General features: G+C 43.1%; 1 long non-coding RNA gene across 5 annotated transcripts; it reads right to left on the bottom strand.

The window, feature by feature from the left end:
• Positions 1-23,541: 23,541 nt before the first annotated feature.
• On the bottom strand, positions 23,542-26,193 carry LOC122041229. 5 transcript variants are annotated; one of them, XR_006128904.1, is made up of 4 exons: positions 25,552-26,193; positions 25,381-25,478; positions 23,959-24,119; positions 23,542-23,795 (listed from the first exon to the last, which is right to left on the bottom strand). It is a non-coding gene; the product is annotated as an uncharacterized LOC122041229 (long non-coding RNA). The 5 variants fall into 5 exon arrangements; XR_006128901.1 differs by lacking the exon at positions 25,381-25,478 and having other exon boundaries at positions 25,552-25,639; positions 25,722-26,193; XR_006128903.1 differs by lacking the exon at positions 25,381-25,478 and having other exon boundaries at positions 25,552-25,834; positions 25,920-26,193.
• Between the last annotated feature and the right edge of the window lie 467 nt (positions 26,194-26,660).

Below are 26,660 nucleotides of genomic sequence, written 5' to 3'. Positions count from 1 at the left end.
TTTTATTACTTTGTTTGTTTATTAATGATATATAAGATTTATATTTACTTTTGTAACCTAGCCAAGTTCTGTTGTAGATGGCTCTTTGTGTCCCAAGAATCAAGTCCAAATTCTTGGAGCCCAAAGTAAACCGTTCTAAGGTATTTTCTAAATCTTTAACCCGATTTGTTAGACTTGAATTTTCTTCCTCAAGTTTTTGAACTTGAGTTGGAAATTCAGCCTGACTCTGGTCAGGTAAGGGTTTGGTGTTAGCCACTTCTTTAAGGACACTTACTTCCTTTAGAAGTGACTTAACCTTCAGGTTTGACTTAGCTAATTTGCGCAATAAATAGCTAACTAAAATGTTCAACCGGGAGACACTTACAGCGGGGTCTGGACCTTCGGAAACGGATTTGGATCCGTGGCTTTGCTCGGACTCTGCCTCAGACTCGCTCTCGCATCCAGATTCGACGACTTGGTCCCGGGCCATTAATGCAAGTAGACTCGTTTGTTCGAGCTCGTCGTCGTCGTCCTCCGATGAAGATTCGTCCCATGTTGCCTTAAGGACCTTTTTCCTTCTTTGCTTTTTGACCTCCTTCAGGTTAGGGCAGTTGGTTTTGATGTGCCCTTTTTGGTTACACCCGTAGCATGTAACTTCAAACTTCATCTTTGTATTTTGTGGGCCTTCCTTTGATTTTACTGCCTTCTTCAGATCTCTTTTGTCGAATCCTTTCGTCTTGTAGAGCTTCTTCACGAGGTTTACCAGCTCGGTTGTAATGTCACCTTCTTCATCCTCAGAGTCTGGTTCAGTTTCCGATGCTGGTTCGGATCTCCGTCGTGGTTTTGGTTCCCGGGTTCGGCTTGTACCTGCAACCAACGCAATACCTTTCTCGGTTGGCTGTGCATTAGTCTGCTCATGAAGTTCAAATTCACTAAAAAGTTCATCTAGTTTTAAAGAGGATAGATCCTTGGAAACTTTGTAGGCATCTACCATTGATGCCCACAATGTATTCCTTGGAAACGAGTTTAGGGCATACCTTATTACGTCCCGATTTTCTATCTTCTGGCCAATTCCGTGAAGAGAGTTAAGGATGTCTTGTATTCTTGCGTGAAGAGAACTCGCCGTTTCGCCTTCCTGCATTTTTAGATTATATAATTTATTAAGTAAAAGATCTCTTTTACTTACCTTGGTGTCATCAGTGCCTTCGTGGAGTTCGATGAGCTTTTCCCAGAGCTCCTTTGCAGAGGAAAACGGGCCAACTCTGTTGAGTTCTTCCTTGGTAAGACCACACTGAAGGGTGCAGGTAGCTTTGGCGTCGGCTTCTACTTTTTTTATTATAGGAGCGTCCCACTTCTCGCAGGGTGTGGTTTTGCCGTCGTCATCGACTGGCAGTTTCAGTCCTGTCTTTATGATCATCCATGTTTCAAATTGTATCTTTAGATACGTTTCCATTCTTCCCTTCCAGTAGCCAAAATCCTCTCCGGAGAATAGCGGGGGGCGTACAGTGCTGAAACCCTCTTGTTGGGCCATTTATAATATGTAACAACAAAGAAAGACAGAATATGTTCCAAGACTAAGTCTTGGATTAGTAGTGCTGGAATAAGGAATAATAAAGACGAACTCGAGTGGTGTTGCACCTACTTCGAGCAAAAGTCGATTCGAGGGAAACAAAAAATTAGAATATAGCTATAAGGCTAAATTCTAATTCGACTCCGAAAACAAAAAAAAATTGCGAAAAATTTGTTTTGAAAGGTGGTTGCACCAATTCAAAACGACCCCGCTCTGATACCAATTGTTGGATCGAGATCGCGCTAGAGGGGGGGTGAATAGCGCTCGCGGCTATTTTGTTCGACTATCGGAATTGTAAAACGTTCGTAGAGTAATTAAAGCAGCGGAATAAAAGAAACAAACACAAGAACACAGTCGTTTACTTCGTTCGGAGCCTAGGTCGACTCCTACTCGAAGGCCCGCGATCCTTGATCGCTTTCCGTGGGCAACAACTATAATTTCGTATGGATATTACAGATGAATTACAAAATGTAACTATAATTAAAATTATACCGACAACAGTAGTAGAAAGGAAATCTGAGCTCCGGGTCGTCGGAATATTGCAACAGCACTTCGGAAGCAGCACTAGAGCAGACCACAGCAGAATGGAAGCTTGTGAATTGTTGTTGAGAGCTGCTGGTCGAGACCTCTTATAAAGAGGGTTCAAGGCGCCTTACACTGTTCATCAAGGCGCCTTGAACGAGCCGAGTCACCCGCGTGGATCAGCACTGACCTGGTCGAACTCTATCTGGTTCAAGGCGCCTTCATCCTATCCAAGGCGCCTCCAACCTCCGGTCCAAGGCGCCTTGAACTCCATCCAAGGCGCCTCCAGTCAGCTGCGCTGGCCTTCGCACCCGAGGCGCCTCCAAGCTCCATGGAGGCGCCTCGGACACTGTTCATCCGAGTTGTAACTTGCTCCTTTGTTCCTGCAAAATGTGTTAGTCCCAAAACACATACCCTGCAAAACAAAGTTAGCATAGTACACATAAACTAAAGTATAGACAGTCTCCGGACTGTCCGAGTCTGACTTCGGGTTTCCGACCGGAAACCCTAGGTCGACCCGACGCCTACTGTTCCCTCTACGGGGAACGCGTCCTCACCTACTCCACTCAGGAGATTTACCTGTTGCCAGTACGATCCTCCGGATCGATGCTTCCGGACTTTCTGCTGAACATCCGCTTCACCGGCCAGTTCAGACTTTCACCTGGTTCGCGACACCAGGACTTTCCACCTAGGGTTACCACCCCCTAGGACTTTTGCCTGAAGCCATCGACCTGCCAAGACTTTCCGCATAGGGTTACCACCCCCTATGACCTAGGGTTACCACCCCCTAGGGTTTTACCTTGCCTAACAACAGTTAGGACTTTCCTGAAACACTCAGCAAAAGCTGTCAGATAACAACGCACCTTAACTTTGAATCCTTTGCCATTATCAAAACTTAGGTTCGATCGTCGGATGCTTCCCGCACCAACAGATCTAGGAGTAGATCTAAGTTGTAAACTCGTACTCGTAAATTTTATTCTATACTCTTCGCACGGATCCGTTGGCTAGGGTGATTCGGGGTTTCCGCGACGCGAAAAAGAAGTTTCCGCGGCCCGAAAAACCCAACAGAGAGCATACGTTAAGGGGGAGCTTGGATTTATGCTTCATGTTTACATATTGCTTGTAATTTCCAATGTTATTATTTGTGGCTAACTTAAACATATTGTCACACATAAAAAGAGGGAGATTGTTGGTGTAATCGACTCAAGTTTGATTGGTACGATCATGGTTTTGATGTATGTGTCAAAGAGTTTAAGTTAGGCTTTCATATTGGTTTGATATATGTTTAAGTCATGCAGGATTTGATGAAACACACATGAGGAGCTTGGTGTGGCTAAACTTGGGAACCTCATCCTATAGCTCAGATCCATGAGATCGGTGAAGGATGGTACATCCGAGGGACCGCGAACAAGGAGCAACGGAATGAAGCCGAAGGAAGTGGACTTCAAGGCAATGTGAAGGATGGCATGGAGAGGAGTCGCGGGCTCAGGTGCATCTGAGGGACGAAGGCCGAGGAAGAGGGCTTCAAGGACGACTCCGAAGAGGATGAGTGTGAGTATATAACCGGGACCAGTCGGCTGCTGCAAGTTGCAGTCAACTGGTCTAGTCGACTATGCAGTCGACTGGGAGTGAACAGAAGCATTTTGTTCACTCAGCCAGCAGCGAGCAGTCGACTGGTACTTTTACCAGTCTATTGGTAAGTAGCCATTGGCAAACTGTTGGCACTGCGAAGTAGTCGTTGGCTACCTCCAACGATAGCACCAGTCGCCTGATGGAAGTGGCAGTCAACTGGTGCTGAGATGAGTTGATTTGTTGATCAACTCTCTTCTCTTATTTATAGGAAGTTTTGGGGCATGAAGGATGTTACTGATTATTGTTGAATCACTCCTTGTCATTGTCCAAAGCTTCCAAGTCATACTCTTTTTCCCACTCTTAAACTCCATCTTGTAAAAGAAGAAGAGTGCTTTGTGAAAAGTTGTACTCTACCGAGAAGGAGTAAGCTCTAGCCGGAGATTGTCGGAGACTAATCCACCGAAGAATCAAGGGTTCGTCCACCCCAAGGACACGTCGTGGATTAGGAGCAAACAATCTTCGAACCACGTAAAGGAATCATGTTAGCATTTGTATTCTTGTTTGCTTTCATTGTTTTAATTTTTGTATTCCCGCTACGCACTATTCTTTTGTAGAGAAGAATCTAAGTTGGGGGTGACCTAGCTATCCAACCCCTCTTCTAGCCGGCCACCGATCACCTACACAAAGTCCTTGCGCTAAGTGTTAAAGACTCTTGACCCGTTCGATCGAGTTATAAGTGAGCTGATCTCTCACACCCCCAACTCTCAACCTATTTGGATGACTTATAAGCGAGCGAAGCTCTCGCGCTAAGTGCACAAGACACACATGTTGCTTGGTCATGTTATAATCAAGCGAAACACTCGCACTAAGTGCTCAAGGCAAACATGTCATTCAATCATGTTATAAGCGAGTTTAACTTTCATTCTACATATTACACAGACAAATCTAAAAAGCCAAGCCTCCTACACTAAGGATAAGCTAAATGATCATGAAACTCTAGAATAAAGAACTCAAAAGTATCAAACGGGCGTGCATGGATTCATACGTAGAAATTCTTTTACAGGGTGCCTATGGTGGGTACAAGAAGTTGCTGCCAAATTTATAAAAAGAACTACATAAAGTAGTCAAGCACGTCGTTTGGGAGTGAACCCACGATCTTCTCCATTTCTATAATCTTGGCCTATAGCTCAAGGGAGAGGTAGCCGCCTTCCTTCATCTATTGGAAGGTTCCATCAATGTCATAGTCAAAGAGATGAAGAGTCTAATCAGTGAACATATGGTTGAAATCATGGGAAAGAAGGTACTTCACCGTGAAAGATTCCAGCTGATCGAACTCCTCCTCCTTGAACTTATTGAATTCATCCTTAGACGCCTCCAACTTAGCCTTCAGCGCAACCAGCTCAGCATCTTTCTCATCAATTATAAGTTTGTGTTCCTCAAGCTGGAGCTCGCTCACCATCTGTTGAGTGGTGCGGCTAACTTGCTTGGTCGCTAATGCAGTTTCTGCCTCTTCAAGCTTCTTTCCTAAGATCCGAGCCTCCTTGTTCTTGATATCTAGGTCTTCAATGGCTCGGAGCTTTCTAGCATTGGCAGAATTAATCTTTGATTTAAAGTAATGAGCTTGCTTGGTTAGTTGGTCGAGCTGGAGTGTCTAATCATGATTCTTATTCTTTTTCACTGTGAGAGCCTACTCGGAACCCAACAGCTCCTCAGAGCTTGTGTCTAAGTCTTTCTTCACTTAGGTCACCTCCGCAGTTAACTGCTTGACCCAAGCCATTAAGGTGTCTATTTGTTTGACCGGTGCTCACAATTGTTGGTTCTCGTGCTCAAGGAAGACTAGCCTCTGGCACATAACTAGACTCTCCACCCAAAATTGAAATAGAAATAAGTCAATTAGTGTTGATCGAGGAAAGTAAAGAAAAGATTCATGCTAAACTTACCCCGATTGTTTTTTGATTAAAACTATCGGTAAGCTCCCTAGGTGGAATGGTCGCCGCTCTCATCTTAGAGTATGCCTAGGTCTACGCTAAGGGACCTTGAATTTTGATTTGGTACTATAGGGAGTGCAGCTCAATGTCATCTGGATGGTGTCACTCATCAGTGGGCAAGCGGATGATGGCTCTGATGTGTCTAAGGGACCTTCCAGTGCTTATTTAAGGTGGGTATTTTGTCGAAATAAATAATTTCCACTCGGGCTTAAAAAAAGAAAGTGTTTGGCTCGGACAACTTCAGATAGTAAAAATAGTGAAACATACGAGATACAAGGGGAATCACGTACAAATGGAATAATACATAAACCCCACATGGTAGCTTAAAGGAATTGGACACTAACTGATGCAATAGAATATAAAAGTATCTGTAAACTTCCAAGAAGAAGAGATGGATGGGAAAGCATAGGCCATCAAAGAATTAGTCTTTGAAGAAGGGAAGATAGTCATCTTGAGGTGTATGAGGGTGAGCATAAGCAGAGGAGATGGTGATTTGGTAATCATTGGGAATGTGGTAGGTGAGTTTCATTTGATCACCTCATCACCGTTAAAATCAGATGTGGTGAAGGTGTACCACAGCTCGGGGGATGTCGGGGGCGAGTGCTCCATGAAATAAAAGACAGAGAGTGGAAATAGAAAGGCATAAAGAAAGGAAGCTTACTAAAGAAAGGTCGTCGGCGACAAGCAAGGGACCAAAAGCAAGGGAGTGAACGAAGGGAAGACGAAGGCGATACAAGAGAGAAGAAGGAGATGAAGGGGCTTAAAAACCATGTCTGTAGTTGCCCCAAGTTGTTCGATCAAAGGTTTTAGAAAATGAGACTTAGTCTAAGCCATTGGATTTGAAAAGGCAGCCATCACATTGAATCCAAACAGTTGCTTGTCACATCACACATGCAGCAATAGGGAAAAGCAACATGTGACATTCGATTAAATGTGGCATTAATAAGGAAAGAGAGTGCATGATTAAAGGGTATGGCCAAGCATGCTTTGCATTAATGGTTAATGATTTGAACGATTTTTGAGAAATTATGATAACATCAGCGGTAATTAAAAGACACTTCGTGGAGGTGAGCAGTCAGAGCAGAGATCAAAAGGAAGTTAAAAAATGGTTGTGTTGGCCATGATAGATCTAAGCGATATCACTCTTGGCGTGTGAATGGTTGATTGAGAGGTTGATCAGAAGAAGTGCAAAGATGGCTAAAGTGCCTGTCATAGCCAAGTGGTGGCTCTAAACCCTAGCATCTCTGGTCGGAGAAAAGGCAACTTCTCGACAAACGATAGGAGGCAAGAGGAGTGAACTTCATAGCCGAGAGGCAACTCTAAACCCTAGAGCACCAGACTAAGAGAGAGCAGCTTCTTGAAGAATAGTATAAATATTGACTATGATAGCGAAGCGGCAGCTCTAAACCCTAGTGTTCACGGAGAACATTAAAAGTCCAGTCAGTCGGACTTACAACCTTCTTCGACTAGACTTAAAGGGAAGGCTTGTGATACAGTAATAAAGAGGAGCTCCACCAAAGAAGGGTCAAAGGGGGAAAAGGTCTGCTAACATGGAGGTCAAGGATAAAAATGGTCAAAGGCTCTGGTCGACCGATCGGATCAGATGAGCAGGAGCCCCCAGTCAACTGGACGAGGATGCCAAACGACCATTCTTTGGTAGTGGCAATTGGAGTTTAAAGGTGAGCGGCAATCCACGACAAGCTAGTCCTCGCTGATTGAGCGGCATGGCCGGTCAGACAAAATGTAACCGCTGACATTCGGGAAGCAGAGAAGGGAGCAAGCCAGCAGCTCTAAATGGCACAACTGTACAAGACAGCCAGTCCGAGGGGGATCCGGTCAACCTATAGTGGGACCCAATTACATATCTCATTATACTCTTTTGAAGGTTAGTGTCACTGATAACAGAGCATGCCCAGTAGATAAATCATACTTTATAAGCTTTCCACTTATCACATCAGAGATTTGCGCGCTCGCTTAAGGAAAAGTGTCAAAGACACTTTTTAACTTGTCTTTTCCTAGGATGTTTTGGAAAACATGTATACGCTTTAGGATGTGTGCTTAGACATTACAGTGACATTATAAAAGGGAGGTTCTCATCTACAGACGAAGGTATGCGCAACTTTGTTATTCAACACGCTCTTTGTTACAACATTCTTTCTATTCTCCACTACGTCGGAAATTGACTTAAGCATCGGGAAACTCTTTCCCAACTCAGTACTAATGCCTTTTGTGTTATAGGACCGTACAGAGTCATCGTTTCATCAACCCCATAGCCACGCCCCAAGCTTGCTACCTTCTCCACTTTCGGACAGGATCATTCAGGATACTAGGATGGAGTAATATATGAGTATGTTACTTAGTTGTTACCCTTATATGAGGATCCTTGAATTTAAATAGTAAATTTGGGGACCAAATGTTTATTAGTGGGGAAAAATGTAAGATGCGATAATTAAATAATAAGTGTTATTGGAGAAATAACTTAATAGAATTTTTTTAAAAAAAAATTAAAAAAATCAGGATTTAAACGGAGGTCATATGACACGTTTTAAGGGGATGGATCAATTGGGCTAAGAAAAAGTATATTTGGAATATCAATTAAGTGCGAGTTGATTGATTTAATTAACTTAAAGTTATAACTAATTAACATAAGTATTAATATAAAAAGCCTAAGTTTTCTGCAACCCCTAATTCCTCCTCCCAATCCCTAACACCACCTTTCCCTCTCCTTCTCCCTCTCCATCTCTCTCTCCCTTTTGCGTCACCACGGATCATCCCACTCCGGCCACAAGCAAGAGGCCACCGATCATCCCTCTCTTGCCCTCAAAGTTGCGCCGCCTGACCACCAGCGTTGCCTAGTCGTCGACACAGTACCTCTGCCTTCACGAGCAACCAATTCACCCAATGCCACCAACGGTGCTACACCCACCTCCTACTGTCGGTTCTTCTTCAGATAGAGGGCTATAGTGGACTGTGGAGGGTTATCGCCAGAGGGCTCAGTGAGGTCGGAGCACTGCCTGATTCTACAGTGAACAACCCTAGTTCTATTACCCTCTAGTGGCTTGTCGAGGGAAGGAAATAAGTTGTTTTCCTCTGCCTCAGCCCTCTTATCAATAGGAACAACTCTAGCGAATCATTGCTGGAACATTGGCATCTAGCCATTGTCCATTCAATGGTATATGTTGCCCTTTAATGTTTTCCTCCTTGACTTCATCTTATTAGAGTAATTTTGTTTAAGTGTTCTTTTGAATTGTTGTTATGTACCATTGTTGCAGCCCATGCTTGATTAGAGTTGGATGTTGTTTCCGATATGACTCAATGGATTTAGATCGGACACCTTAAGCTGGGATCAATAAGCAAAGGGGTTGAAGTTAAGCTATGTGAGTCCAGATTTGGAAACCTTATTGATGTATATTTTCTCCATAGATTAATTATGTTTAGCATATAATGCTATCGAGGATTGTAGGAGAATTGGGTAAATCTTGGATTGATGAGTGGGTTAAGGATAGACTTATTATCCAATTGATCATGTTGATGAATTAAGTATGTTTTGATCTATGAATGGAGCTAATTCATAAGATATGGATTGTGATGAAAGTGTTGATTAAGAGGTGAAATTAATTAGGGTTGATATTTTGGCTAACCCTAATTTGAACAATGAGTTGGGTTAATTGAAGTTAACTAATAATTTAGATTAACTAATGATCGTATTGACTAAAGATTTCTTAATTAGTTTTTGGGGATTTGATTAGTTATTTAATTCATATGAAATTAGCTAAATAATACATTGATGCAAGACTCTAATTTTGAGAACGACATCTTGCCTTGGGATTTATTTTGATATGAACTATATATAAAGGTGGGTACTTCTTCCTTGGTCTCTATAGTTCATTGAACTTAGTGCATGCTTTTAATTGATGTATTAGGTCTCTTTACCTTCAATTCACTCGTATTTATCCATGCTTGATACTTGCGTGCTTGATTATAGAGATGATCTAGTTATTTTTTATATAGTCTTAGCTTTGGATATCTATACTCTGTAGAGTATTCACATATATGGTATACAGTATAGGAGATATCATATTGATTGTTTAGATGCATGTAGTGTGTACATGTGTATGGTGTGCACTATAGGAGTTAATCTATTTGACTGCCTAAATGTTGTAGCATAACCACTGGTGCGAGGTGTATAATAAGAGTTGCTTTGTACCTTAATTATTAGTTGATTAGCAGACACCTGTGGGCTCTATTCATGCCTATAAACTTAGGTGATAGATAGATCATGTACTGGATGCACCTATGATGATGGAGCTATTGAATTGATGATGACTGTATCAATATTATGATTATTTACATTATGTTTTGCATTGATAGGTGTGGCTTATACTTTATGTGTTGTTGGTAAACACCTAATGGATCTTTTCATACATATAGATATATGTGATTGATAGATCATGATTCTGAATACACTTATATTATCTTGTCGGTTGCATTAATGATGCCTATGTTTGAGACATGGATACTAGCATCATGTACATCATACGCACTGTTTGCATGTTGATGACCATTGTCTCCCTTATGGTGTGAGAGAGTCGTTAGTCATATTCGCTTTTCACTAGGCCACTTAGGGGTAGTGGTAGCTAGAGTTGGGTGCAGCTTGTTTTATAGTGCCCACTCAAGCACTTAGGGGTAGCGGTGGCAGAGTTGTGTACATGCAGTGGACCTCTTTGTTATGTAGCTAGATAGCTACTCAACATCCTGCCCGACCGGCCACTCAAGAGCAGTGATAGTTGAAGTCGTGAGCAATTATCACAATTCTGCTTGTTCGGCCACACAGATATCGTGGTAGCTTGAGTGGAGTGTGGGAGTGACACACATGTTCATATGCACAGATGATGAGTGTTGCATAACTTGGAGCTACTTGTTGTCTACTGATATGTGCATTTATTATGTCTTATATGATCATGTTCTTATTTCTCTACTGAGACTGTATGTTTTGATTTCCATGCATTATCATGTCTATTACCCACTGAGTCACCCGTACTCACCACCCTATGTATGTTTTACTTCCCCAGATAGCAGATAGATGACACGTGGAGTTACCTGGAGACCCTATCTGCCAGTCCCATGTCGCATCGAGTATTTTCTTCCGTGATTGCTTTTACTTGCATTATTAGTTTTCAGACTTATTCATGTAATAAATATCTTGTTCCTTTGATTGGGTTATGTACGTGTTGTGGTAAGTTGTATTGGTACGTTGTTTAGACAGTTTATCTTGCATGGTTGTGTTTGTACCAGCCATGTAAGCTATGTACTTTTATTATCTTCTGCTGTGTTTGTACCAACCATGTAGGTTGTACATTTTTATTATCTTTCGTTGTGTTTGATTCTAACTGTGTGGACTGTAATTATTATACTTGTACAGCCTTGTAACAATGTATTTAGATTTTATATTTTATTATAAGGAAAAGATATTATCTGTTTATCGAACAAAATACTCATGCTAATAATATGTTATAGTTTTAAAAAGAATGAGTTGAAGAGAGAATCAACTTACGATTTATGTCTACCCAACACCGCTATTTCTAAAATAGACAGAGTGGTATAAAAATAAAAAATATAATAATTTATCAATTAATAATAAAATCAAATCAAATCAAATCAATCAACTATTATAACAAATTTAACAATTTTTTTTTTTACTTATTTGACAAATCAATAACAAGTCTTGATTAAAATATCATAAGAACCCAATTCTATAATACTAATTATCTTTCAAATGCAGAATAATTTTTGAGAGACAAAATTACACTAAAAAGATAGAATATTCCGTAATTTTTGAAATTAAGAACGCACCTAAGATTTTCAAATGCCAGAAGACACACCTAGATTTTTATTTTTTAAAAAGGTTCACTTAATTTCCAAATTACCCCTCCCATCGACAACACTTTTCTCTTTCCTCTCTCATTTAATTATCTTTCCTCTTTCATCTCATCTTTATTTTTTTCTTCAAGTGAATTAAACTTTAATTTAAAATTTGGTTGATAATTCTCTAAATTTATTTAATTTTAATTTTAAAACTTTAATAAAAAATTAAATATTAATGAAGATTAAATAAAAAAACTAAAAATATTTTTTTTATTTTTTAATATCTAATTTAAAAAATAAAATAAATAAAAAAATAATTTTATTAATAAAAATAATAAAATAAAAAAGTTAAGCACCATATCTTAAATACCATCACCATTATTGTATTGGTTTTTTAAAAAACCAACATCATAACTTAAATACACAATTTATTGTAGAAATATCAAAATCAGACATAGATAACATAAATATCTTCATTACACTATCCTTGTCCATTACATATCTATTTTTCAAAAATTCAAATCCTTTAGGTCCATTAATAAATTTTAGTCAAAATCTATTGATGGATCTATAGAGTTAATCATACTCATTCTAAGTGCTACATATTGTTGAAGTACCTCAGAGTTTATATGTGCTCAGAGATATCAGCTTGAAGTCATTAACAACAGTGATCAGAAGACTTTTAAAGTTTATAACTTTAAGATAATTGACACACATATATAACTTATTGTAGAAATATCAGAACTATGCACAGACATCATAAATACCTTTACTGCACTATTCTCTTCTATTATATGTCAATTTTTTAGAAATTTAAATCCCCTAGATCTATCAATAAGTTTTAGTTGAAATCAATTGATAAATCAAGAGAACGTTGATTGAACTCATCTAACTTCTACAAGGTTTTATGGTCCTCTAGAATCTAAATATGCTTTTTTTGTTATTTTTTAAAAAAATAATATCACAACGGTGTTGATGGTATTGATATTTTAAGTTGTGATATTAATTTTTAAAAAACTAATACCACAACAATGTTAATTTTTAAAGCATGATAATGATATTGATTTCTAAAAATCTAGCTCACATTGATGCTCATGTTTAAGGTGCAGCACTGTAGGTTTTATTTTTTTATTTATTATTTTTATTAATAAAATCAGTTGTCTTTATTAATTTATTTTATTATACTTAGATATTAAAAAATATTTTAAATTTGTATTTATATTCTTTGATTTTTTTATTAAAGTTTTAAAATAAAAAATAGATAGCTTGGGAGCATTATTTATTAAAATTTAAATTGAAGTTTAATTAAATTTAAAAGAGAATATATATATATATATATATATTACCGAAATACTCTGTATATAATAAAATTGTACAGATATTGAAAATTTATTATATTAAAATTTTAGTATGATTAAGTTTAGGATAAAATTTTAATATCAATATAGTATAATAAAAAATTCAAAATAAATACTATATTTATACTGATATTAAAATTTTTAATATATCATAAAATATATATTTTAGTATAATGTATTATATGGTATATTAAAATTTTCATATTTTGTGTCATTTAATGAACCTTGTCAACATTGAGAATTTTAGAGGCGCCTATATATATATATTCAATTTTAAATGGGATGGTATAACATTGTCGTCCATAGGCGGCCAGCTCTATAATTTGCACATGCTGAGTTAATTACTGAAGATGGACTACTTTGTCGAAAGATGAAAAAGTAATCAGACATGTGCTTGAAATTGATTAACAACGACCACTATTTTTTTTCTTTTTTTAATTGGCCTACCATTGATCGTAAAAAGTCAGAAATTAATTAACAAAGACCATTATTTTTTTCTTTTTTTTAATTGGCCTACCATTGATCGTAAAAAGTCAGAAATTAATTAACAACGACCACTATTGTTTTCTTTTTTTTAATTGGCCTACCATTGATCGTAAAAAGACAGTTAAATTAAATAAATTGAATTGAATATTAAAATTATATTCAATTCGATTTATTCTGAATTTTATTTTTTAAAATATTAATTCGATTCAATTCAATTTTAAAATTAGTAGACTGAATAAATTAAAATTTCAAACTAAACAAAAAAAATTAATCAATTAATCTCGAATAATTCATTAAGTCTGAGTAAAAATAGTCAAATCGGATAAATGACCTTTGAATTTTAAAATAAAATTTGATTCGATTTATTAGGAATTTCATTGTTTTTTTTAATAATTAATTTAGTTCTGATTTTAAAATTTCTTAGATGGCATTGGGTACACAAGTATGAAAATGGGGAATTGGATTTATTCTAAAATTTTGTATTTGGTTGATGGAAATAAAAATCAGATTTTAGAATGAAATTTTAAAATTTGAGTATTGATGAAACCCAACTCTTAGTTTCATAATATCTAAAAATTTGGATATTATCTAAATTATTTTTGATGAAAATATTTTTAATATATTTGTTCAATTTTTCTTTCATATCATTCTCATTATTTATCTTATCATACTTTCTCTCTTTGTTCATTATTCACACTTTCTCTACTATTTTTTTTCTCATTACACATTCTCTCTCTTTCTCCTTATTTTCTCTAATTACACTTTCTCTTTTCATTCCCTCCCATTACACTTTCTCTCTCCTCATCCTCTCTCATCATGTTTTTTTTTCTCCTCTTCCTCCGTGTTGGCCCTCGGACGGGTTGGCAGGGGCGCTGGGGGCGAGCGTATTCGTCTTTTACCACCATGTGTTTTTTTCTCCTCATACTTTCTCTCTCCTCAATCTCTCCTATCACTCTCTATCTTCTCATTTTCTCTCATCACGTTTTCTCTCATATTCAACTTTCTCTCACATCTATTTTTTTTCTTATTTTATTCTAATGTAATAAAAAAATTTTTGATTCATTCCGATAGAAAATATTTAACTAACTGATCCTGTCCGAGTGCTTAGTCGACCGTCGCTAGGGGCGTGGTGCTCTCGTTGACTCCGCGTAGCCCGGTGCGTGGCGTAGACCTTCGGCGAGAACCTGCAAGCACAAAATCAAGCCGGGAAGGGGTTCCCGGCGACGGTCCTCCGACGCTCAAGTCAACCTCCGGCAGCAAGAAATCAATGTAGAATGATGAGAACTGTAGCTACAGTGATGAATAGCGTATACCTCCGTTGAAGTCTGAAGGCCCTTATATAGGGCTTCTCAGGGGCTCGCGCACGCTCCCCGAGATGTGCACGACCCTCAAAGCATACCTGGAATGGGCGTGTCAGAAAAGCGTGTCTGTTCCCATACCTCAACAGCACGAGTATATCTCTGACGTGACAGTGGAAGCTTCCACTGTACGATTTTCTGCTGCTAACCATGCCCCCTGCAGACGGCACTAGTCCCTAGGAAGATATCGATACTTGCTCCCTTTGTCCTTTACCAGGCCGGGCGGATGGGTCGTTCGGCCAAACACCCTCCTCGAGCTGAGTGGAGGCCACTTTAGCTGGGCTGAGCTCACCCTATCGGGCGAGTGCGCTTTGACTACCGAGTCGATGTTTTGTCTACCGTCGGCCGAGTGGAATGCTTGCTCGTCCGTTATCATCTCCCATCTTGCTTTAAGAGCGTCGGAAGCTCGACGTCGAGCCGAGCTGTCGAGAAGCCGGGTCGGCTCTCCTCCAGCCGATCGAGGGGTAATTCGCCGACCGGGCGCCTACAGGGCGTTGACCACCTTGACCTCCTACTGGATGGGCCCCATTCCCTTACCACCGGATCACATGTCATCCCTTCAAGTCTAGTTGAAGGAGGCTAAAAGTCCGACTGACTGGACCAATAGTCTGGCGTGAGGTTGGCCAGTCAGCTAATGGGCAAGCCAAATCCCGTTCGGTTAATGCCAAACGGGCTCCTCTCCCCCTAACGGACTCTTCTCCCTCGGTCGGTGCTCCGTGCTATTGTACTTGGATCATTTTGGATACTTTTCCTCACCGTTGTCGAGCGAGCCGATCGGCTACTGCTGACGTCGTCTGAATCTCCTCGTGATACATGCAAATCGCTTCCATTAAGGCCGAGCATGAGCCCCTTAAATGCTGACCCGTGGGGGGGTGGGGGGGGGCCACGTGTCACTGACACAGTCGTCGCACGTCCAAGGTGACAGCTGCTGATGTGACGTTTGGTGATTTGAATTCAACGGCCAGATGTGTACTTTGATCCATGTGCCCTAGATCGGACGGCTCGGCTCGGTAAGCTCGGTCATGTCCATCTTTATAAAGCTTTGGCATCGCCGCTTTCTCGGCGCTCTGTTTCCACTTCTCCCTCGTTTGCTCCAGCAACTTCGCTTGCCTCCAGTGCTCCGGCGACTTCGTTTGCCTCTAGTGCTCCAGCGACTTCGTTTACCTCCAGTGCTCCGACGCCTCTTAGCTTTCTTCTTCAGCGCTTCATTTTCCTATAAGCTCTAACTTCTGCTTCTTTTCCTTTGGCTATCAACGCCCTTCTATATTCCGTCAATTCTGTTTATCGAACTCGTTGTCGATCCTGCCTTATCCTTCCGTCGACTCCTTTAGTCAATCCCTCCGTCTGTGTTTTTCGGCTATGGCCAGCTCCTCTCAGCCAGTCAACTCGGCCCCTGGTCCCTGGTATACCACCATGGCGACCAGGTTTGATGCCGACGACACGGCACATCTTATAAACGCCTTCGACCTCCTGTCCGACCACGAGCTTGTCTTGGCCGAATCGACTAATCGGCCACACAACCAGCCGACCGGCACTGTTTGTTTCTTTCGAGACCAGTTCGTGGTCGGTCTCTGGTTCCCTATCCATCCCTTCACAACCGAAGTCTGTAATTTTTTCCGCATCCCGCTTGCCTAGCTCGTCTCTAACTCTTTTCCGCCTGCTATGCGGCGTGGTGATGTTGTTCAGAGTGCACAACATCCCACTGACCCCTCAGGTCTTCCACTACTTTTACTATCCCGAACAATCTGAGCTAGGCACATATCTCTTCTAATCCCGGATCGGGTTAGTGTTTTTTGATAGGATGCCCTCCTCCAACAAGCACTGGAAGGAGTACTTCTTCTACATCAGATTCCCCAAGTGGCCTTGCTTCCGCACCCAATGGCAGACTGCTCTCCACCTCCGCCCGAACTGAAGAGGTACAAGACCCAGCCAGATTACCTCCATGTCGCTAACATGTTGGTCGATCTGAAGTTTGACATCCACAAATTGCTTCCAGAGGGGGTAATGCACATCTTCGGGTTGAGTCCGAGCATAGTGAAGCTCCCGAGCAGCTTAGGTAAAAAATATCTTGAGCCTTCCTCCTTTGAGTCTAACTGATTCTGTTTTTCTCTTGCAGTTGACATTATGATGCGAGCTCGAGCTGTCGGTATAATGAAGGCCAAGCAGGCTGAAATTGAGGCAGTTGTAGCCAAGGAGATGGACCGGCTTGGCTTGACCCCGGTCGGCTCAGAGGAGGTCACGACTGGGGAAACTGCCACTGCAGGCGAGGGGACCGCCAAACAAACGCCAAGCGTGGGCAGGACTACTAACTCAAGGGTGGTCCAAGAGGTGCCCCCTGTCATTCGAGCTGAGGGATCAGGGTCCTCGGGTGACGATGTGCCGCTCACCCGCAAGAGACGCCGAGTCGAGGTGCCCTCCCGGTCCGCCACGTCGGTCGTGCAAACTTCCGCGGGAGGCATCCCATCCACAGCCCCCACCACAGTGGAGGCCACATCCTCCGATCGGACCTCCTCATTGGCCGAGCTGCATGAGCCACTTCTCGTGCAGCCACTTACCTCCCTTCCTCCGACTGGGAGGAGGATAACTCGCTCAGCCATTCATCCTGTTCGCACTGCCCAGTCCTCCACCCCATTCGCCTCTACCCAATCAACGCCGGGTGGGAGACGATTCGTCACCGCCACCCTTCGTCTGCCAACCGAAGACCTTTGCGCGCCAGGCGACCAGGCCGAACCTCCCCAACATCAGGTCTACATCCGGGTCGGCTTGGCTGCGTATGGGAAGAGGCGAGGACGCGAGCAGTTCTGCAGTCCCCGAGCGCGCTGGCAGACAGTCATTTGGAGATGTCCACGGGGGTTAGTTCTCTTAGCTATCACTTTGTTAATTGTCTCCGATCGACACTAATGTTTGTTTGCAGTACTGGGTGGAGAGCATCACCCTGTGCCAGCGGCTGGCGCAGGTGGAGGACGAGCTGAAGAAGCTCAAACTCTCCAAGGAGGCTTCTTCTTCTCAGGGACCGTCGGTTGGTCGTCTGAAGGTCGATCTGGAGAGGTCTCAACGACTCCTGTCTAAGGAGCAGCAGAAATCGGCCGAGCAGGCCAGCAGACTAGGTCAAATAGAGGCACAGCTGAAGACCTATGATAGGAAGTTGGAGCTGGCCTCAACGAGGAAGCAGCGGGTCGTCACCGACCTAGAAGAAAAGAACATGCAAGCTAGGCAACTGGCCGAGAAGCTGAAGGAGGCAGAGGACTTCCTGGTCGCCAAGCGGGAGAGCCGCTCGGCCAAAGAGACTGAACTACAGGGCCATGTGAAGTGCCTTGAAGATGAGCTGATGGCGTCGCGTGCTGCTTTGAAGACGTATCAGGAAGCTGAGCCGGCTCACTTCGCCGCCATGAAGCATCAATACCTTCGCTCGGAGCCCTTTCTGGAGAAGGCAACGGACCATATTGTCCGTTCGTTCGAGCTGGCCATTACTGCCATGCTTGCCCAACTACAGGCAAACGACCACCTCCCTGAAGGTTTTTCCGACCGGGATGTTAACCGAGTCCAGCTCCTGGAGGGTATCCCTAACGAGGCGTTTGAATATATTGAGTGAGCAAGCGGTTAGTAGAGTTTTTTGTTGAGTCTTAGTGTAATCCTGCCGCTCGGCAGCGCCTATTAATGAAATCATTTTGCATCCTCCTTTATGTGTTGCTTGCTTTACCAAGTATTCGGATGCGTAGTTCCGTTCGGCTGCGGAACCCATGCCCTCATTGAAGTATTCGCCTAGGATCATACCTCTGGGGTTTAGAGTAGCCGCTCGACTTCCATTAGCATATGCGTTGGATTATTTTCCAAGGCCGGGCTTTAACGTCGCCGCTCGACGGTCTCCCATGCAGGGTATTTATTGTCGTTGCGTCGACTCTAGCGTTTAACGTCGCCACTCGACGGTCTTCAAGCCGGGTATTTATAGCCGCCGGTTCGGCTCTGGTGTTTAATGTCGTCACTCGACGGTCTTCAGGTCGGGTATTTATAGTCGCCGGTTCGGCTCTGGCGTTTAACGTCGACGCTCGACGGTCCTCAGGGCGGAGTATTTATGGTTGACACTCCGACCCTGGCGTTTAACGTCGCCGCTCGACGGTCTTCAGGGCAGAGTATTTATGGTCGGCGCTCCGACCCTGGCGTTTAACGTCGCCGCTCGACGGTCTTTAGGCCGGGCATTTATAGTCGCTGGTTCGGCTCTGGCGTTTAACGTCGCCGCTCGGCGGTCTTCAGGCTGGGTATTTATAGCCGCTAGTTCGGCTTTGGCTTTTAACGTCGCCGCTCGACGGTTTTCAGGGCGGAGTATTTATGGTCGCCACTCCGACCCTGATGTTTAACGTCGCCGCTCGACGGTGTTCAGGGCAGAGTATTTATGGTCACCGCTCCGACCCTGGCGTTTAACGTCGCCGCTCGACGGTCTTCAGGGCGGAGTATTTATAGTCGCCGCTCCGACCCTGGTGTTTAACGTCACCACTCGACAGTCTTTAGGGCGGAGTATTTATGGTCGTTGCTCCAACCTTGGCGTTTAACGTCACTGCTCGACGGTCTTCAGGCCGAGTATTTATAGCCGCCGGTTCGGCTCTGGCGTTTAACGTCGCCGCTCGACGATCTTCAGGTCGGGTATTTATAGCCGCCGGTATGGCTCTGGCGTTTAACGTCCCCACTCAACGGTTTTCAGGGTAGAGTATTTATGGTCACCGCTCCGACCCTGGCATTTAACGTCGTCGCTCGACGGTCTTCAGGGCGGAGTATTTATAGCCGCTTATTCAACTCTGACGTTTAACGTTGCCGCTCGACGGTCTTCAGGGCGGAGTATTTATGGTTGCCGCTCCGACCCTGGCATTTAACGTCACCGCTCGACGGTCTTCAGGGTGGAGTATTTATGGTCACCGCTCTGACCCTAGCGTTTAACATCGCCGCTCAACGGTCTTCAGGCCGGGTATTTATAGCCGCCGATTCGGCTCTGGCATTTAACGTCGTCGCTCGACGGTCTTCAGGCCGGGTATTTATAGCCGCCGGTTCGGAGCTGACGTTTAACATCGCCACTCGACGGTCTTCAGGCTGGGTATTTATAGCCGTCGATTTGGCTCTGGCGTTTAACGTCGTTGCTCGACGGTCATCCAAGTTGCCCAGCCGTTCAGTAATGATTTTGCAATCCTTTGCTTTTCGATTTTAGCCCTGCAGTCAAAAGACGTAGGGCAAAGAAGAGATACATGGTACTAAATACATCGGCACACCTTTCACCCAGCCCGGTACAGCTGGAGATGGTTCGCACTCCATGGATGTTCCAGTCGTCGTCCGTCTGCATCTTCTAAATAGTAAGCTCCCGAGCGGAGCTTCTCCACGATCCGGAACAGTCCAGCCCACGGAGCCTCCAGCTTGCCGACATCGCCGACCGGTTGAACCTTTCTCCATACTAGGTCGCCGACCTGAAATGATCGGGGCATCACTCGCCGGTTGTAGCTTTGCCTCATTCTTTGCCGATAGACCTCAGCTGAGCGACCGCCTTGGCGCGCGCCTCGTCCACCAAATCAAGCGCCAGTTGTCTCCGCTCAGCGTTGTTCGCGTCGTATTGCTGCACCCAGTAAGATTCTATTCCGACTTCAACGGGAACGACTGCCTCGCCCCCATACACCAAGTGGAAAGGCGTGACATGACACCCGTCCCCTCCTTTGGCGTCGTTCGGATTGCCCACAATACGCCTAGAAGCGCGTCCACCCAGCTGCCTCCGACGTGGTCGAGTCGAATTTGGAGAATCCGGAGGATCTCCCGATTGACTACTTCGACTTGCCCATTACTCTTGGGGTAATCCACTGAGGTGAAGGCCTGCTGGATGTCATATCCTTCGCACCACTCTCTGAGTTACCGACCGACAAACTATCTTCCGTTGTCTGAGATGAGCCGGCGCGGGATGCCGAACCGACAAATAAGGTGCTACCAGATGAACTTCTTGACCATCTGTTCGGTGATTCTGGCCAGCGGCTCGGCCTCTACCCACTTGGAGAAGTAATCAACGACAATGAGTAAAAACTTTCGTTGACTAGTTGCCATGGGGAAGGGCCCCACTATGTCCGGGCCCCACTGATCGAACGGGCAGGATACCACGGACGTCTTCATTTCTTCCGTCGGGCGGTGTGAGAGATTGTGGTACTTTTTGGCAGGACAAGCAAGTGGATATGGTCCGAGCAGCGTCCTCCTGAAGGGTCGGCGAAAAGTATCCAACCAACAAAATCTTCCTTGCTAGCGAACGGTCGCCCGGATGTCCTCCACAGGAGCCTTGGTGTACCTCCTGTAGTATATAGTCGATGTCTTCGGACCCGACGCATTTGAGAAGCGGTCAGGAGAAAGTTTTCTTGTACAGATGGTCTTTGATTAATGTGAATCTGCCCACTCGCCTCCTCAGCAGGTGAGCCTCTTCCCAATCAGAAGACGTAGCTCCTGCTCGCAGAAACTCTATCAACGTCATTCTCCAGTCGCTGGGAAAGGTGAGTCCCTCCATCCGGTCGATATGGGCCACGAGGGACATTTGCTCGATCGGCTGCTGCATGACGATCGGCGATATGGAGCTGGCTAGTTTCGCCAGTTCGTCCACCGCTTGATTCTTCACTTGGGGTACCTTCCTTATAACCACCTCCTGGAAATTGGCTTTCAACTTTTCGAATGCCTCGGCGTAGAGTTTGAGTCGAACGCTATTGATCTTGAACGTTCCGGAGAGCTGCTAGGCGGCTAACTACGAGTCCGAATGAATCAGAACTCTGATGGCGCCCACGTGCCGAGCGGCTTGCAGCCCGGCTATGAGAGCCTTGTACTCGGCCTCATTGTTGGTTGCTCGATAGTCCAGTCGAACAGACAACTGCATCCGCTCTTCTTTGGGGGAGATCAATAGTATTCCCACCCCACTCCCTTGCTGGGTGGAAGACCCATTCACGTACACCTTCCAGGTGACTTCGGGCTCGGGGTGTTGCACCTCGGTGACGAAGTCTGTCAGAGATTGTGCCTTTATGGTTGTCCGGGGCTGATATTTAATATCAAACTCGTTGAGCTCCGTTGTCCACTTGATCAGCCGCCCTGATACTTCTGGATTGAGGAGGAGTGGAGGACCCTGCTCAACGGGTTGTTGGTCATTACAATGATGGTATGCGTGAGAAAATACAGACGGAGCCTCCGAGCGGTGAGGACCAATGCAAAGGCGAGTTTTTTGAGACCGGTGTAGTGGGATTCAACGTCTTTTAATATATGACTCAAGAAATATATAGGCTGTTCCTCGTCGTCCGGCCTTACAAGGGTCGAGCCGACCGCGTGATGGGTCGAGGACAGGTAAATTTTGAGGGGTTCACCAACTATTGGCTTGACTAGCACTGGTAAGGAGTTGAGATAGGCTTTGAGCTCCTCGAACGCCCGATCGCACTCCTCATCCCACTAGAACTTCATGGCTTGGTGCAGGATCTTGAAAAACGGTAGGCTCCGGTCGGCAGACTTTGAAATAAACCTTGATAAAGCTGTTATCCGACCGGTAAGACGCTGCGCTTCCCTTAGGTTTCTTGGTGGTAGCATATCTTGTGGCGCTTTCATCTTGCTGGGATTAGCCTTAATGTCCCGCTCGGTCACAATGTATCCCAGGAAATGTCCGCTCTTGGCGCCAAATAGACATTTTTGGGGGTTGAGCTTGATTCCATACGTCCGTAGCGTATGGCAGGTCTCCTTTATATCTACACAGAGATCGGCAACCCGGAGTGATTTAATCAATATATCGTCTACATATACCTCCATATTGCGCCCGATCTGCCGCTTGAATACTTTGTTCATAAGACACTGTTAAGTGGCCCCAACGTTCTTCAAGTCGAACGACATCACATTGTAGCAGTAGGTGTCGTCCGCTGTGATGAAGCTAACCTTCTTCTGGTCCTCACGGGCGAGCGGCACCTGGTGATATCCCTAGTATGCATCCAACATACATATTAGCTCGCACCCGGCGGTTGAATCTACCATCTGATCAATTTTGGGAAGAGGATAAAAGTCCTTCGGGCATGCTTTGTTCAGGTCCCGAAAGTCGATGCAGACTCTCCACTTGTTGTTTGGATTGGAAACGAGCACTACGTTCGCAAGCCAGCTCAGGAATTGCACCTCGCGTATGTGGTCGACCTCCAGGAGCTTCTCAACCTCCGCTCGGATTATTTGATTCTATTCGGCACTGAAGTCTCTCTTCTGTTGCTTTACTGGTCGGGCGTCCGATCGAACGTGGAGCTCGTGCTGAGCTACGCTTTGGAAAATGTTGGGCAGTTCGTGCATTGACCATGCGAAGACGTCGTAGTTTTGTTGAATGCATTTGATGAGCTCTTTCCTCTGTTCCCCATCCAGGTCAGAAGCTATAAAGGTGGTGGCCTCCAGTCGGCAAGGATGAATCTGCACTTCCTCCTTTTCCTCATAAGCTAAAGTAGGAGGTTTCTCGGTTATACCGTTTACCTCGATCCGGGGTGTCTTTCGTGTGGATCTAGCCTCAGAGCGGACCATTTCCACGTAGCAGCGCCGAGCTGCTAGCTGGTCTCCTCGGACCTATCCTACCTGCACTACAACAAAAATGACTTTCCGCAGCGCGCGTTCATGTTATCCGCAGCGCACATCACATGCTGCACAACTTCATGCTGTTAAAAGTCATAACACATTCGCAGCGCGGGGTCGTGCGCTGTGGTAAATTATATTGCAGTGCGCGACCGCGTGCGCTGTAGTTAATATCATTCGCAGCGTGCAACCGCGCGCTACAGTTAATTGTACATAAAATAAAAAAAATATCACACATATAATTATAAATATCATACAATTATCACTAAAGGAATAACTATGTTACAGGCATATAAAAATAAATAAATATCATATAATTTTTCTTTCCAATAGAAATAACTATGAGCAGCAAGCCTTTCCTCTCCTATGTCTCTTTGAAGTAGTGCAAGTAGTTCAAAGTCCACATTGATTTTTGATTGTTGTGTTGGTTCTTCTAACTCTCTTGCATTGGAATACATAAAATAGCCACAACATTAATAGGTCACTCGATTCTCACAAGCTAACATTCATGAGACTAGTCCTACAAAAATCAAACGACATAAGTTAATATTAGATAACCAACCATTGATTCATGTGTCTGAAAAGAATCAAACGATAATTTTCTTATTATGAAATAAAGGGAGTTAGAAATACATTGATAATATAACAGAAAAATATTTTAATAGGTAGGGGCACTCACTAACCTTCTATGCTTTTACAAAGCATCCAAATTCCTAAAGTTCCAGACAATAAAATACGTAATGTTTAAAATTGTTTCTGCTCCAAATTCCTTTCTCCACTGACGCATAAGAGGGCCCACATAAGAGTTGCTTTCTCACGATCAAATTTTCTAGCTTTCAGAAACCTGCAACACGTAAAAGCTCACCCATAATCATTGTGGAAGTGCTGGAGATGGTAGCTACCAAGAGTAAATGCAACTTATAGATACAAATGAATATGTTCATAAACTGAAGTAAAAATTGCATTAACAAAAAAAAAGATTCCAGTTAGTTTGATATATTTTTACAAGGCCATTTAGTGGAAATACTCATAGATCGTTTACTTCATTGTGATAAAACCAACAGTTAAGCATACACTCATTCCTTTCATATGGTTCTTTCTCAATAATATTAATCTCAAGTTCAGACACATCAAGAGGTGTTCTTTCTCATTAGCAAAAGTTTTGGAGAATCATGCTTAATATATAGAATTTCAAATATTAATCGATCTAGCATACCCATGAAAGGATTAATAAGGTTGTTAATGTATATGAATTCCCAAACATGTGAATTAGTATGTTCATACATGCAAGCCTCGGGCAGAACTTAACTACAGAGCAGATGCACATAAAAGATTCAGTAATAACACCACATTGCAATACTATAACTAAAGAAGTACTTCATTAAGTTTAACTATTTATTGAATCTTCCAATAATAATGACTGATGGTTTTCAAAGAACATATCATTAGAACACATAGACGTTGACTAGATTCTATAATTACTGATCAACCAATATATCATAACTCAGAAGAAGCTTCAAAAAATCAAGGACCTTGTAACTTACGTTGCAACAATTTCTTTTCCAATTTTTCTATTCCATTTCATTTACTTCAAATTCTGTGCATCTTGCAAAAATACCACATGAATTTTGAAAATTACTATTTTTTCAGCACTGATGAAAAAAATTGAGTATTTCACATGCAAGTAGTTGTCAGGAAAATAGACTAAGAATAATACAGCAACCCTTTCACAATGAAGAAGCATGAAATTGATCTACAAGAAAAAAGAAATAGCACGGAAAAATTGTTATTCCCTCTAGAGTTTATAATCATTATCAAAATGACTCCATTAATGAACCGATCACTATTATATATATATGTTTTTATTTTACATCTCCATTGACCATTTAAAAAAACTTTTCAAAAATAAAGCATTGGACACCTATATCCTATACATGAATTACATAAACAAGGTTGACCTAAACTATTCCGCAACTGGAGATAAGGACGGAGCAAACATATATAAACATGGATGGTTATGCACCAATTTTGTAAATCAATAAACCAATTGAAGTATCAAAGCACATATGATCATTTTATACAACATAGGGCCAAAACGGACGTACAGATCCAACTGAAGGCAACTGAAATTGGGTGATAACATCTTCAACATTTTTTTTTAGTTCTTTTTTCCCACGCTCGGTTAGCTTTCATTCTGGTTTACCTTGAATGTAATTCTTACTTTATGAGCATCACAATAAATTCACTACTAACAATAAATTCAAAAGCATGCTTACTAGTTGTATATCCTGACGAGATACCTTCTTGACTTCTCCGCTCGACATCATGCCCTTCCAACCCAAAAATTTGAAACATTTGAATCTTCTGCAATAGATAGTGTCCCAAAACACATTCGATCATAGAGAACGACCTGATGAGCACATAGGAAAAAACTAAATAAACTCACTGAATCAAGACTGGCAAAAGATAATACACTTGGAGGTTTTGGGAACAGAGGGGTTGTTCTTGCGGTGGAAGAACCAGTTGTGGAGGTCCCAGGAGAACCAGTTGTGGGTTGTTCTTGAATAGATTCTTTTAGACATCAGAACTCTCGGTGGAACAAAAAAATACAAGGATTACAAGAGCGCCAAAAAAGCGATCCAACCTGAGAAAGACAAGAATTGCAAGAGTGCCAAAAAAAATCTTGACGAAGATGTTCAATTCGGTGGAGAGGGCTTGGTCAGACAAGGATTCACCAGAGAGAGGGCTTCGTCAGAGAGGGCTTCACCAAAGAGTGGAGGCTTAGAGTTGGTGCGCGCGGTAGAGAATCGGCCTGAAGAGAGTTCACGTGAGGTGGGTGCGAGATTAGGGTTGCGACTTCAGGAGTTTGGTTCGGCGTGAGGAGCTTGGGATATTTGTTTGCGTGAAGAGTTTCGGTCGTGAGTGGGAGAACTTCGCTAAATATTTTGACGAAAAATAATTCGAGTTGCAAGATTATTGTTAATATTTTATAATATTTATTAACAGCGTACATTTTTTACCCATCGTCATTTACATATATCTAATAAGTATTAAGAGAAACTCATTGAGGGCGGGACGAAAAAAGTCACTTTTGTTGTAGTGTTGGTCCTCGTCCGGGAATTTATTTTCTAACAAAAAGTCGAGACGACCGCTCGAAACTCGTTGAGGGCGGGGTGCCCCAGGATCACGTTGTAGGCGGAGGGGGTGTCTATCATGATAAAGTTAGTGGTCCGCATCCTCCGCAGTGGCTCTTCTCCCAGCGATATGACTAGTCTGGTGTGTCCGACCGGCAGAACCTCGTTTCCTGTGAACCCGTACAGTGGGGTTTGTAGGACCGTTGGGCCGGCTAGAAGGGGGGGTTGAATAGCCCTGAATCAAACACAAC

Source organism: Zingiber officinale, chromosome 2A (genome assembly GCF_018446385.1).
Source record: "Zingiber officinale cultivar Zhangliang chromosome 2A, Zo_v1.1, whole genome shotgun sequence".
Taxonomy (NCBI): Eukaryota; Viridiplantae; Streptophyta; class Magnoliopsida; order Zingiberales; family Zingiberaceae; genus Zingiber; species Zingiber officinale.
This window is presented reverse-complemented; position numbering and strand designations above follow the sequence as displayed.